This window comes from Protomyctophum bolini, assembly GCF_963924005.1.
Source record: "Protomyctophum bolini genome assembly, chromosome: 13".
Taxonomy (NCBI): domain Eukaryota; kingdom Metazoa; phylum Chordata; class Actinopteri; order Myctophiformes; family Myctophidae; genus Protomyctophum; species Protomyctophum bolini.
The window spans coordinates 40,779,171-40,794,294 of record NC_137874.1 but is presented as its reverse complement, the minus strand read 5'-3'; positions in this window follow the sequence as shown (position 1 = coordinate 40,794,294).

Genomic DNA, 15,124 nt, shown 5'->3' with positions numbered 1-15,124 from the left:
AACATGGGCTATAACCCATCGTTTTTGTCATTTCGTCATTTTTTTTTCGTCATTTTTTTTTTCAAATCATTTCAAAAAACATGGGCTATAACCTTTCGTTTTTGTCATTTCGTCATTTTTTTTAAATCTTCAAAAATGATGAAAAACGGCGCGCTATAGTATGCCGTACGATATGGGCTATAGCCCATGGTCCAAAATGATGAGAAACGAGGCTAACTTTTTTTTTCAAAATTTCAAAAAACATGGGCTATAACCTTTCGTTTTTCAAAAATGATGAAAAACGGCGCGCTATAGTATGCCGTACGATATGGGCTATAGCCCATGGTCCAAAATGATGAGAAACGAGGCTAACTTTTTTTTTCAAAATTTCAAAAAACATGGGCTATAACCTTTCGTTTTTGTCATTTCGTAATTTTTTTCAAATCTTCAAAAATGATGAAAAACGGCGTGCTATAGTATGCCGTACGATATGGGCTATAGCCCATGGTCCAAAATGATGAGAAACGAGGCTAACTTTTTTTTTCAAAATTTCAAAAAACGTGGGCTATAACCCATCGTTTTTGTCATTTCGTCATTTTTTTCAAATCTTCAAAAATGATGAAAAACGGCGCGCTATAGTATGCCGTACGATATGGGCTATAGCCCATGGTCCAAAATGATGAGAAACGAGGCAAACTTTTTTTTCCAAAATTTCAAAAAACATGAGCTATAACCCATCGTTTTTGTCATTTCGTCTTTTTTTTTCAAATCTTCAAAAATGATGAATAACGGCGCGCTATAGTATGCCGTACGATATGGGCTATAGCCCATGGTCCAAAATGATGAGAAACGAGGCTAACTTTTTTTTTCAAAATTTCAAAAAACATGGGCTATAACCCATCGTTTTTGTCATTTCGTCATTTTTTTCAAATCTTCAAAAATGATGAAAAACGGCGCGCTATAGTATGCCGTACGATATGGGCTATAGCCCATGGTCCAAAATGATGAGAAACGAGGCTAACTTTTTTTTTCAAAATTTCAAAAAACATGGGCTATAACCCATCGTTTTTGTCATTTCGTCATTTTTTTCAAATCTTCAAAAATGATGAAAAACGGCGCGCTATAGTATGCCGTATGATATGGGCTATAGCCCATGGTCCAAAATGATGAGAAACGAGGCTAACTTTTTTTTTCAAAATTTCAAAAAACATGGGCTATAACCCATCGTTTTTGTCATTTCGTCATTTTTTTCAAATCTTCAAAAATGATGAAAAACGGCGCGCTATAGTATGCCGTACGATATGGGCTATAGCCCATAGTCCAAAATGATGAGAAACGAGGCTAACTTTTTTTTTCAAAATTTCAAAAAACATGGGCTATAACCCATCGTTTTTGTCAAATTGCGGAATTGCGGAAATTGCGCAAATTGCGGAAATGGTAATTGCGGAAATTGTGGAAATGGAAATTGCGGGAATTGCGGAATCTTTTTTTCATTTTTTCCTACTTACTACTTACCTACTTTGGTAATTGGTTCTAGTTCTAGTGAACAGAAATAATAAATAAATAGACTTAACCTTAATAAATAGTAACCTAACTGTAGGGAATGCAAACACAGTAAAGAACCTGGGGGTTATCATCTATGAAAAGGCAACACAATGAGCAGAAGATAAAAATGAACCATGTAAATACAACAAATTGAGCAGAGCAATGCAGGGAGTTGAACCCCATTCCGGTAAACCAGAAGTACCACAACCAGGGCCTTGGTTTTTGTTTTGTTCTACGAGGTCCATTCGTTGAAATGTAAATGTTGCATTCCAACGGTAAACTAATTTCACAATTAACATTGTAGGCAATAATTAATAACGGTATGGCACCAGGCCAAAGCCATGGGGAGACAGTATGTTTTGCACTCTGAGAGTGTGTGTGTGTGTGTGTCCGTCAGTTTGTTAACAGTTAATCTCCAGCACCATTAACCCGGTCGATGCCAAATTTTGCACACACACTCCCTGGATGCCAACGATGAACCTCTGCCCCAAATTTTCCAGAACGGCCTGTATAGCACCACACATTTTTGTATGCCCTCCGAGACCATGGACAATAGCCTTTCGCTTTTCCGCGATTTCACCTTTTTCCAAATCCTAAACAATGATGAAGAATCGCGCACTATAGCATGCCTCTTAATGACCTTGACCAATATCAATGACCTTGAGCAGTATAAATGACCTTCAATAAGACTAGTAAATGACCTTGACCAGTATAAATGACCTTGACAAGTACAAATGACCTTGACCAGTATAAATGACCTTCACCAGTATAAATGACCGTGACCAGTATATGACTGACTAGTATAAATTACCTTCATGAGACTAGTAAATTACCTTGACCAGTATAAATGACCTTCATAAGACTAGTAAATGATCTTCACCAGTATAAATTACCTTGACCAGTATGCGGTCCGTGACCATGGACTATAGCCTTTCGCTTTTCACCTTTTTTTAAATCCTCAACAATGATGAAGAATCGCGCACTATAGCGCGCCGCTCAATGACCTGAGACCATGGACCAATGAACCATGTAAATACAACACATTGAGCAGGGCACTGCAGGGAGTTGAACCCCGTTCCGGTAAACCAGAAGTACGACACCAGTGCCTTAGTTTTTGTGTTGTCCTTTACGGGTCCTTTCGTTGAAATGTAAATTTTTACATTTCAACAGTAAAGTGATATATAAAGAAGAGAAACACAAAAGCACAAAAATAACATTTTCGAATTACCTTTGCTTTGATTTTTAAAACTTTCTCTTGCCGACCTCCCACATTTCAATCGATGATTAACAAAAAACAGTGTTGGATGATGGATCTGTAAGGAACCATTTGGTTACGCGTGCGTGTGTACACGCTTCGATAACCAGTGTTGGACCTGTAAGGGTCCATTTGGTTACATTTGTTACACTCTCAGAATGACAGACCTGTAAGGGTCCATTTGGTTACATGTGTTACACTCTCAGATAGCAGATCTACAAGCTCATAGCTCGCCACCGAGTGGCGCGCTACGAGCTTGTAGGTCTGCTATTTTTTTTAAATCGAAGTACCACTGACATAGAAACATAGCTTTAGATTGTGGGGGCCTAAATAATATAGTAGTTTTTTTTTATCAAGATTTGATCAATGTCACCATGGTCCACACACTACAAATTAAGAAAAAAAATAACTTTCTTTTGTCCTTTTTTTAAGAGCAAAATTGACAAAAGGGCAGGGTGTGCTCTAGCACCCCCTAGTGTGTATCTGTGCACGCCACTGTGAATATAGTTATAGTTATATAACCATGAACAACGACATACTATAGTATGTAATCTTGAAGCATGATTTCATTATTATTTAATTGTGTAGAAAACCATGAAAAACTATCAATACTACAATATGTCGAAAAACGACATAGCCTACTATAGGCCACAATAACCAGGCCCTGGCGGAGACCTGTGCTCCGAAGAAGAGCACTTTTTACACAAGTTTTCCTTCATATTAATGCCAGAATGCTTCATCCCCCCACTGTCTCATCAAAGCATACAGAATTCCTCTGGTTCTCTACATGGCATATACAGCTCCAAAGCTCAGACTCTAGAGAACTCGCTCCCTAGAACTGTATAGCTCCCCCAAAACATCAATTTATTCATTTTTTAGATGACAACTTCAATGGGGGACAACACAAAACGGCTTCACAGCTGAACTGGAATTATTCATCAGGAATCTTTCTTTCTGCCTGTATAATTATGCATGCTGCTTCAATAATGGATAAAGCAATCTGAAAGGTTTGAATGAAATGCAAAAAGTTTGGAGTTTTTCCTTGCATGAGATTCACATCCTGGACAAACTCTTGGCAAAGCCCCTGTGAAAGCTCTAAAAAAACAACTGATTTGTTATAATGTATAGCTGTATATGTGCAAGGACAGCATGAGTGCTGAATGTGTAACACCCAGCCAGAAAGCCCCATTAAAAAAAAAATACAATTATATAAATCATTAGTTTCTTATTTTATCTATGCATTCAGGAACATTGGAATAGCTCTAGATTTCTGACTGACTTTAGGATGTTATTAATTTTAATGATGGCATATTTTCCTCTCCCTTTCCTTTCTGGGTGTAGTTCTGGCAGGGCCCCAGTGCAGCATGCAAGCCATTTCCATTTATTTGAGTATAACGAAATTTGCCAACTCTTATTTTAATATTAAACTTACTGGAACAGAGGAGCTTCTTGAAATGTGAGTACCCAATGTTCCTCCTATAACTTTCTTGTTAAATCTTGGCAGACTGAGAAGAGTTTCTCACTATGTCTGATTTTTCATATTCCGTCTTGACAAAATTTCCGAACATTGAATTATTGCTGCCACAATAATCTAGCTGAGCTTGCGGAGAGATCTGTGCTCGGATCCGAGGAGCACTTTTTCTAGTTGACGATGCTTCTCCTCCATGTCCTGTGTATCAGGCTTGAGTTGTGTGGTGACATTAAGGCCCATTCTGAACGGGAACCCATTTTGGTGTTAGCGTCATGTTATGCTTTAGCTATTGAAAAATAGCAGATCTACAAGCTCATAGCGCGCCACCGAGTGGCGCGCTACGAGCTTGTAGGTCTGCTATTTTTGAAAAATTGAAGAACGACTGACATTTTTAAAATCTGATCTCAGGTCAGAATGGGTTCATCAGACCAGTGTGGGTGTCCAGTGGAAACCTCGTATGAATCTGATCTCAGGTCAGAATGGGTTAGATCTGTGGGAAGTATGCATGTGTCTCTGATGTCTTGGTACAATGGACAGATGGTTAGGAAGTGTAGCTCGGTTTCCACTTCATTTTGTGTGCATAGTCTGTCTTCTCGGGATACAGGTCTGCCTATGACAGCCTCTTGAGACTGCTCACCGAGTCTGTACCTAGTTAAGATCTTTTTGTTTTGGGTCGGTCACGGTGCTCAGGTATTCTGCCACTGTGTATTCTGTTTAGGGCCAGATAGCATTCTAGTTTACTCTGCTTTTGTGTTGCTTCTTTCCAATGTGTCAGATAGTTTCCTTTTTATAATTTGGTTTAGTCTAACTTTAACTCTAAACCCAAATACCATATGAACAACAGATACATCAATTTGAAGCTATGATTCACAGCTTTCATAAGACATGAAAAAGCAAAAAGAATCCAATGGCAGTCAGTCAAATTTGGTCACATATCTTTTCGCGAAAACCCGACGGTTCAGCCAGAACTGGCATTTTTGGTGGAAGGAGAAGAGAAAAATAAGGGACCAAGAGTCCATTTGTTCTTGGTCCCTAAATGGACTTGTAACCCAACTGTAGGGAGTACAAACACAGTAAAGAACCTGGGGGTTATCATCTATGAAAAGGAAACAATGAGCAGAAAATGAACCATGTAAATACAACAAATTGAGGGCACCGCAGGGAGTTGAACCCCATTCTGGTAAACCAGTAGTACCACACCAGTGCCTTAGTTGGTTTTGTTGTAATTTACATGTCCAAAAGCAATCATTCATAACAATTTGATTCATAGACTATAAATGATAGCCATGATTATGTCTTTATAAAATTGAAATCGAGAAGAAGACTCACTCCACAAATACCTTAAAGAAAACTCCTGACATAAACTAAGAAAATCTTTATTTTTCCGTGCTCATAAAGTGCTCCAAAGTGCTAAAAGTGAAAGTGCAGCAGAAAACCTTTGGGTCATAGGCCCATCATCAATGCCTCGCCTACTGACTGGCATGAATGAAGTTTTAGCTGCAAATGGCAGCATAAATAAATCACATCAATACACACCACATAATGTGATCTGACGCGATTAAGCTTCACTCGCACATTATAAAAGACATACATCACATCAATCCACATCACATACCTAACCCTACCCTACCCTAACCCTAAGTTCATTATGTGATGTGGGGATGACGTGATGAAGCCTTACTCACCAATGTGAAATGATACGAGACATAAACACACATCACATACTGGGCATGTGATGTGGGCTTACTTGATGAAGCGTTACTCACAAATTAGATCTGATAATATAGCACCAACAATGGTCTTATGACCTAGAGGTTTGCTGCTGGACTTTCACTTAAAGCACTTAGAGCTCTTTATGAACATGAACAAAACAAAAAGATTCTTGGTCTCCGCCCAAGCAGTTGGCCGTAGGTTTTCGTGGTGCAAGATTTTCTAGCCAGTTGTCCCTTGTTTCCTACATTTTTATTTTAAATTTTATATTTAGTGTTTTCAAAATAATTGCCTACATTTAAAAAATATATATTACAATTTATGCCATTTGTGGATGTTTGACAAATTATACGAGGTGCAAATTATGCAATGGCAGCAGCATTCTTTGGACCCCAGTATTTGTCAGCAATACAGCAACACTATGAACATGAGAACACAACAACACTACGAATGACATTAGAACACAACAGCAATGAACAAAATTTGTATGGCGTGCGACGACACAGACGAGCTATCCGCAATTACTGTGAAAAAAAATCACCAAAAAAATCACATAAATGCACATCACATACAGGGTGTGTTCATATCTGATGTGAACTGACGTGATGGCGCTTTACCGGCAAATGACTCAACGCAAATGACGTGAAACGACATACAGCTCCAATCAAATGATTAGAAACTGTACGCGAGACACGACCCGACACACGCACCACATACACTAGTGAAGAACTAGCGATAGATAGGAAAGAAAGAAAGAAATTACTTTAAAATATGAAGCAAAATGCGATTAAAAACTCTGAGACCACAAAAACCAATACGTTTATTAAAGCAAAGAATAGAAGAGGAGATGAAAGGTCGGGTAGAAACCGTGCATGTCCAAAACAGTTACTGGACAAAAAAAACCTGTGATACGATTATATTTATTATTAATATAATAATCTGTGTTCCAATGTTTAGTCACAAGCTCTTGTTTATACTTAAATGGTTCGATACATACAAAAATAAGTTATATTCAATAATGGATGATCTTTGCATCCTGAGCTTGTAGATGAGCCATTTGCTACTTTAGTGTGTGACACTGTAGCATGACCAAGTAAAGAAATTAATTTACAAAACTATGGAGATACAAGGTTTCTGCCCGACAGCCAAAGATAAACTACGCTCACTTACCTTCAATATCAGCACTAAACAAAACACACTAACGAAGGAAGAAAATCTGCCATAATTTTCTTCCTGTTAGTGTGGACAGATCTACAGCATAGAAGGCTGTAAACAGTGTTAAGCAGGCTACATGCTACCGGACATAAGTCACATACCGTCACATCACATTTGTACAGTCCACTAGTGAAGAACTAGGGCGATAGATAGGCAAGGAGGAAGAAATAAAAAGTGTTCTTTTTTTTCCTGAGACAACCAAAACAAATAACTTTATTAAAAGCAAAGAAGAGAAAGCAGACACTAGAACAGAACATACATATGTGATGTGACGTGAAAGCTTTACCCGTAAATTATGTTAAACGATAAATAAATCACATGCCTACACAAACATCACATAGCGGCATGTGATGTAGAGTGGCATTATACACAAATGATGTGAAACGATACACGGTGCGAATGACAACCTACGGTAGCATGTAGCCCACTTACACAAGCAGCAGGAATCAAAAGGTTCATTACTGTACCTCCACTGCTAACAGCACCCAGCAGCGGCAACAGCATAGAGTTTGTACCTTCAATACAGACGTCGCCTTGTCAGCTTAACGTTCTGAAATGACAGGGAAAATAGGAAACATTAGTTTTTTGGAAGTCATAACAGTCACTGACAGGGCTGTGTCACAATTTTTTTTACTGCATTAACAACAGTCACTGACAGGGCTACATGTGTCACCAATATTTTACTTTGCTTTAATCACACTTTTGTGACTATATTAGCTATAAGCAATAATGTCAATTATAATTATTTTTATTTTATTCAGACAGCCAGCAATGAGTAAAACACTCCCACAAATTATTTAGTCTCTGTGACACATCATAATCTGCAGTCAAAGATGTTCCTAGAAGCTTTGTCATTGGTCGAAGAAAAATAAAAGAAAACCCGGTCGAAATGACTAACCAATCAGGAAGTAGACAGGCAAATCGACCAATGACAAATCTAAGAAAATCTTTGAATGCAAATTGTGGCCCCTAGATGTGTCAGAGACAAAATAGTGTTTTAGTTTTACCCATTGCCGTCTGAATACCAAAAAATAAAAGTAATTACATTTGGCATATTGCTTATAGCAGCTTTAACGATTCAACCCATTAAAGGGAGACTTCACCCCTTTTGCAAAAAGAGCTTATTTCAATTATGTTTGGGAGACAAGAAACACTTTCCTGGGTTTTTTTATGTGGGCAATAGTTGTTTTTACAAAAGTGTCCATGGGCTCCATGACATGTCATGGACACTGGGCTCACTTCCTTCCTGGACTACATGTTGTCTCAGTAAGACAGCCCTCACCCTATCCACAAGGATCAGTGCACCAAAGCATTATGGGAATTGTAGTCTGGGTAGGAAGTGTCCATGACATCATGGACACTTTGAAATACTAAAGACGCATTAAAAACCTCAGTAAAGTGTTTATCTCCCAAAAATAATTAAAATAAGATTTGACACAGCCCTAGTTTCTACTACAGCCACATGCAATCCCGGTACTTACCATGGGGGGGCTTCCGTCGCTCGGTTGAAGATAGCCGGTATTAATAGAGCCGCGAAGGTTGTATGGCACAATACGTCCCGATCGTCACCGTTCGCCTCGTAATCTCAGGAAGAGCGTTCGTTGACACCGTTAGAAGTTTCAGCTCAACCGAGTAGACACTCTATTACCAATACCAGCCATCTCCTGATGACCCCATCCAAGGTCACACATGACACCAAGGTCACATGATTAACCTGTAAGACACATAAAAAAAAAAACATTAGACTCTTTATCCAGATTTCATACATTGTAAAATTAATATAATAAAGGGATATTTCACTTTATCCTCTACTGAGGCCTTTTGAAAATAACAGATCTAAAAGCTCACAATGTGTCACATCACAATGCATTGTGAGCTTGTAGATCAGCCAAATGGCCAAAATATGGCTGTAGTGGTAAATGAACAATGTAGGCTAGTACGTTTAGTAATAATACAAATCTACAAAGTAACTAGTAGTTAAACATTTCCAAATAGAGTATATTTTCTACACTACACTTGAGTAAAGGTATAATGATTTAATTTCCACCACTGTTGGGAACCATGGTTTGTTTGTTTGCGATTGTTCCTTCTCTAAGGCCTCGATCATCAATGCTTTTCACATGGTTTGAGCAAACATTTGTTTGATGGCTGTGTCTGTCCCCCTCCCCTCCAGCAAACAAATGTTTGGTCAAACCGTGTGACTTCCATTGGAAAAGCATTGAGGCGGCCATTAAAAACAGACGAGACAAATGTTTCACACAAACGTATGTTCTGTGCTCTGCCTGTGTTTGATGGCCACTTCAATGCTTTGCCAATGGGAGGCACATGGTTTGACCAAACATTTGTGTTTCATGGAGGGGAGGGGGACAGAACACTACTATCAAACACAAATGTTTGGTCAAACCATGTGCCTCCCATTGGAAATGCATTGGGGCGGCCATTAAACACAGACAAGACAAATGGTTTTTTTTGTGAGATAGAGGCCCAATGCCTCATTCACACAACACATGTTCTGTGCTCTGCATGTGTTTGATGGCCACCTCAATGCCTTGCCAATGGGAGGCACATGGTTTGACCAAACATTTGTTTGATGGAGGGGGGCAAAGAAACACAAGTGTTTGGACAAACCATGTGCCTCCCATTGGAAAAGCATTGAGGCAGCCTTCAAACACAGACAGTGTTGTTTGTATGAAAAAGGACAAATATTCCTGACATTGTCCATTTAGTGTCACAATAAACAGTCCTATAAATCCTCTAATGTCTATACAACAGTGTTCAATCCTCTAATGTCTATACAACAGTGTTCAAGGATTAAAACCGTGTTTCTCAAACAAACGCTCCTTACCTTGGAACAAACAGCATGGCTCCCAGAAAGCATGCAGTCAGTGAACCAGCCTGGCTCAGTGGCTCCCAAACCAAACTGCATGCTGGGAAACAACATGGCCACTCCTATTTAAATCCAAAGCCACGCCCACTGGATCCGGTCACCTGTTCAACTAGTCCGTCCGTCATTGGTCCGTTGGTCAGAGTGATAAGTGATTGGGTCATCCACTGTTGATCATCACAGCTGTGTGCACCACACACACACACACACAGGTAGTCTATTAATAGTTGTGGAGAGGGATGTAGATGGAAAGTCTAGAGATATAGGAGTCATTTTAATTAACATTATCCTATGGAATATGCAATGAAATGTTGGTATAGCGAAGAGGGATAAGGTAACTGATATACTTCCAGTAATAAAACAATATCATTTTAAAAACTATTTTATGTTTAATACTCCCAGTGGTGAAGAGAGAAGCTTTTCCATTCCATTTAGTTTCCAAATTAGTTGCCCCTCAGGGCAATCACACTAATAATAAAAAAATAAATGTCATCAAACGGTGGTCCGTGGCTCAAATGGGTCTGGTATAGGGCTAAATGTCATCAAATGGTGGTCCGTGGCTCAAAAGCAGAATAAATAGACTAATGGACCTTGAAAACCCTGAGCTAAATACCGTAAGGCGTAAGCTAACAGTAGCGTAGCCCAAGCCAACACATGCAAACACTCGACTCACCTAATTGTTAGATCGCAGACTGAGGACTTAAGTTTCCACAGCTTATTGTTGTGGAAGATTTTGTTTGTTGTTTTTCTCCAGCCTGGTAAAAACCACTGACGGCCTACTCGATGTCCATGTCAATTAAATGTTATGTTACGAGTTATTCATATAAACAAACGGCTTATTGTAGCAACAAACACTCTAGCAGCGTGGTGGTGTTGGCGTGGGTGTGGTTGGAGAGTGGCGTGAGGCCGTGAGCGACCTGAGGACGCATGCGCGTCCCGTCACGTGCACTGCAGCTCAAGGAAACCCCCTCCCCCGCACGCACGCACAAACGCGCGCGCGCACACACACACACACACACACACACACACACAAACACACACGCACAATGTATTTATTCATTCATTAATTTCATGACAGTAAAACTGAATTGGCTGCATTGAAGTGTATGATTCAACTTTTCATGGTTTATATTAAATTGTTTTAAAATGTTAATCATATAGTATAGGCCTATAGTAATAAGGCATGACGAAATATTAAAGAAGAGTAAAGCTCCAGTTGCCACGTATTGCTGTACTGCAATATTTTTTGATGAGAAATATTTTTTTATGGAATATTTTATATTGGGTAAAATATACCCGTGTTTGGTGATGGTGTAACAAAAAATATGTTTAGTGTTCTCTAGGGTTAATAAGGTAACAAACATTATGTCATTAGTGTGAATGTAAGTGTTGAACTCTGCTGTCAGATGACAAGTCAACATTGGTGTATGGCGTCTCGTATACGACGCCGAGAGGCTAAAGCGGGGAAACGTTTTAGCTGTCAGACTCGCTGCTTTTAGTCGCATGAGAATCACTGCTCCAGGCCAGGGTACTGCTTTTGTTATGTTTTATTAAACTTAGAACAAATACCACAGTGAATCACAGCATAACGCACGTCATGCACACATACATAGCTGTCAAAATAGCGGTTCGGAATAGCGGTGTGTTTAATCGTCGGAGTGGCGGCGGGGTCTTTACCAAAGTGGAGAAACCCCCGCCATTCCGATCAATAGAAGTCAATGGTCGGAATGGCGATGCGTCGGAATGCCGCTCTGTTCCCCTGACACGCCCCTTCACTGGATGGGGGATTGATTGATTGATTGATTGATTGATTGAAATATTTATTAACAGTTTGTAGAATTACAGTACATTTCTAGCACAAACTCAATACAAAGACTGTGAACTGTGAGTGGACGACCCAATTAAGCGTTACACTTGTTTACAACAGGGTCCACATTGTTCAATTCATCAAAACATTTAGAGACGTACAAATAGACACTTCTATGTAGTTAAAGAACAGAACAGGAATTCATCATGTGGGAAGCAAAAGGGGAAAAGATACATATACAGTGAGGGGAAAGGGGGGGATTCAGATTTTACAGAGGCCAGTTTCGAATTGCAGCCGTCCGTAGGTGCCCTTTGAGAGCGGTTTTGAAGGAGTCAAGGGATTCACATGTCTTAATGACTGTTGGTAGGGCGTTCCACATTTTGGTGGCATAGGAGCGAAAATAGTTTAGTCCCTTGTTTGTGCCGAATCTGGGTTGCACATGGTTTGTTGCACTCCCTCTGGTGTTGTGGGTGCATGGACTTTGTTAACATTAAGGAAGTATTTAGACAGGTACATGGTATCTTGGTGGTGTATCGAATCTTGTGGACCAGACCCATTGCAAGATGCTGTACTGTGTCGTCGACCCTAAGCCATCCCAGCCTGTCAAAGTGGGCAGGGGTGAGGTGGGTTCGGGGGGTGAGGCCAAGTAGGAGCCTGACCAGTTTGTTTTGGGGAGGTCTACATGACCTTACTAGAGGTCATACCCCCGTGCCCAGCTGTATAGCGGTTGGTCTCATTACTCCAGTGCTCCTCATGGTAGACCGTACATATCTCCTTTCTGCTTAAGATTTCAGCCATCTCTATAAAGTCTGCTTCTTCATCCTATTTGCAGCTTGTGGGAGATGCTATAGTCGAGTCTGAGTTTACTGTGGCGAGTGTGAGAGGCCGCTTTGCCTTTCAGTATTGCATCAGGTGCACCGTGCCCACCGCCTGTGGGTAGGGGGAATTCTGACTGTCTGTCTGTCTAGACCTGTCTGTCTAGCATCAAATGCTGGATGAGTGAGAACTTTCTCAAGCTAAATGAGGATAAGACAGAAGTTCTCATAAATTGATTCTAGTGAGCAGAAAGAATAATAACAATAAAAAGCAGACTTGGCAACCTGACTGTAGAAAGTAACAGTAGGCTACAGTAAAGAACTTTGAGGTCATTATTGATTCTGAATTTAATTTTAATTCACACATTAATCATGTTACCAAGATTGCCTTTTTTCACCTTAGATATATTGCACGAATCGGAGCCATTGGACGATGCAAAAACGCTAATCCATGCCTTTGTTTTTTTTCTCGGCTTGATTACCGCAATGCTCTTTTTTCTGGACTGCATGCCTAAGAAAACAACTGACAGATTACAACTTGCAACATACTACTAACTAAAACTAAGATGAGAAAACATATTACACCACTTTTAGCTTCACTGCACTGGCCTCCGGTTGTTTTTAGGATTGATTTTAAAATTATTTTACTTGATTATAAAGCTCTCAATGGCTGATTCTGTATAACACTTCTACACTTCTCCTGTCAGCGTTGTTACTGTAGTGTATACTGTCTATTGGTGTAAGTGTAGCCTCGGTCGGGACTATATATGGATCCGATTGGCGCGTATACGTTACCAGTCGGCTAAAGAGCCAGGCCCAATAGGCAAGCAGCACCATATAGATAGCCTACATAAACATGCCTACATTAAATTAGAATACAACAATGTTAAGACACGCTTATACTAATGTAAGAATAGCAGCCCTCCGCTGTGTGTGGGGAACTCTGTGAAGTCTCTGAGATTGCTTTGAGAGGGTAGGGTGGGGGGGGGGGGGCTCGAGGCAACAATTGGATGCTGCTTGCTGCATTTTATGCTGTCATCTTCCTCAATAAAACCTGCTATGCTTCACCCTGATGGAATAGATTTGTTTCCATCACACACGTCAAGCCTAATCAACTCCTGTTACCACGTTGGTGGTATCTATCTGCTTCTTGGAAACCAGTCACAACTAACTGGCACAAGACCAGACCTGCTATGTATAGATTACGTCACGTATAGTATTATGTGAACATGGTTCAAGGTTGTTATAAAATGCAGACACACAATATACAGCTGGCAGCAACGGTGCAGGCAGTGAAATCCTTGTGTGTATTATATGTACAATATGTCATGGTTGTGTGTTTTTTTCTTTTTTCTTTTTACTTCTACGTGCCTCTTTGATGTAGGCTACCAGCTGTTACATAACTCAGAATATAATTTGTACCGTTTCCTTTTACAGAATAACACACAGTGCATGCGAATACCAAACAACTCGCCCCTTTACCAACTAGCCCCCGCAAAAAACAGTTAACAGTTAATTTAGTATCTCCCTCCCTCTCCCTTCTGAAATCTGAAATTACCTTGTATACAGATGTATTTGATTAGCAGTATAGTTGATCTCTGTACTAATCAAGAAATAATAATTATAACATGAGACAGAGACAGACTGCTTTATTTCAGTGCTGTGTAAACTTATAGTTTTATTAAACATTTCTTCCACGTAGCCCATGTTTTGTAATTGCATCATCATGCTATTATTATTATCTCCATGGATACACAGAGTGAACTCAACACTGATAAATTAATATGATAATACCTTTTATATAATCATCACCAACTTCAATTATGTTTGTTATTTACAGCTATACAGTAGGTAGAGTAGTGGGGCAAGATGGAAAAGGGGCGACCGTACCTACACAAGTCAGAAAACTCGATATAATCTTTGAAAGTAGGATAGTGTATAAGCAAGGTCAGAGGACATTGTTAATGGGATTTCCGATGGCACACTTCATCTAGGCCTACTAATTGTAATTGCTTTACAATCAGTGGCGCCCTGGAATAGTTATGAGGGCATCGGAGACGGTGAAAGTCCCTTGAAAATAGAAACCTCACGAAATTAAATCTTAGTTTTCAATTTACACTCCCAAAGGAGTTTGTACCATTTAAATGGATTTAACCCCGTTCTAGGGTAATAGAAGACATAAATAAGTTTATGAGGGAATCGAAGGTCTCGATCACGCCCCACCCTGGGGAGAGAGGGGTAAATTAAAAAGGGAAACGAGATACAATTTATGCCACATCAAATTAGGCCAGAGGTTTATTTGCTTTGTCTTCAGCCTTCACTACAAGATCACAGCTACTACAGGCCACTAGGCGGGCCCAATATATCTCACATTGACATTCTGATGTCGTGCTGTAGATTGTGTGGAAATCAGACATGGGAGAAGACCTTAAGAGGCGGCTGT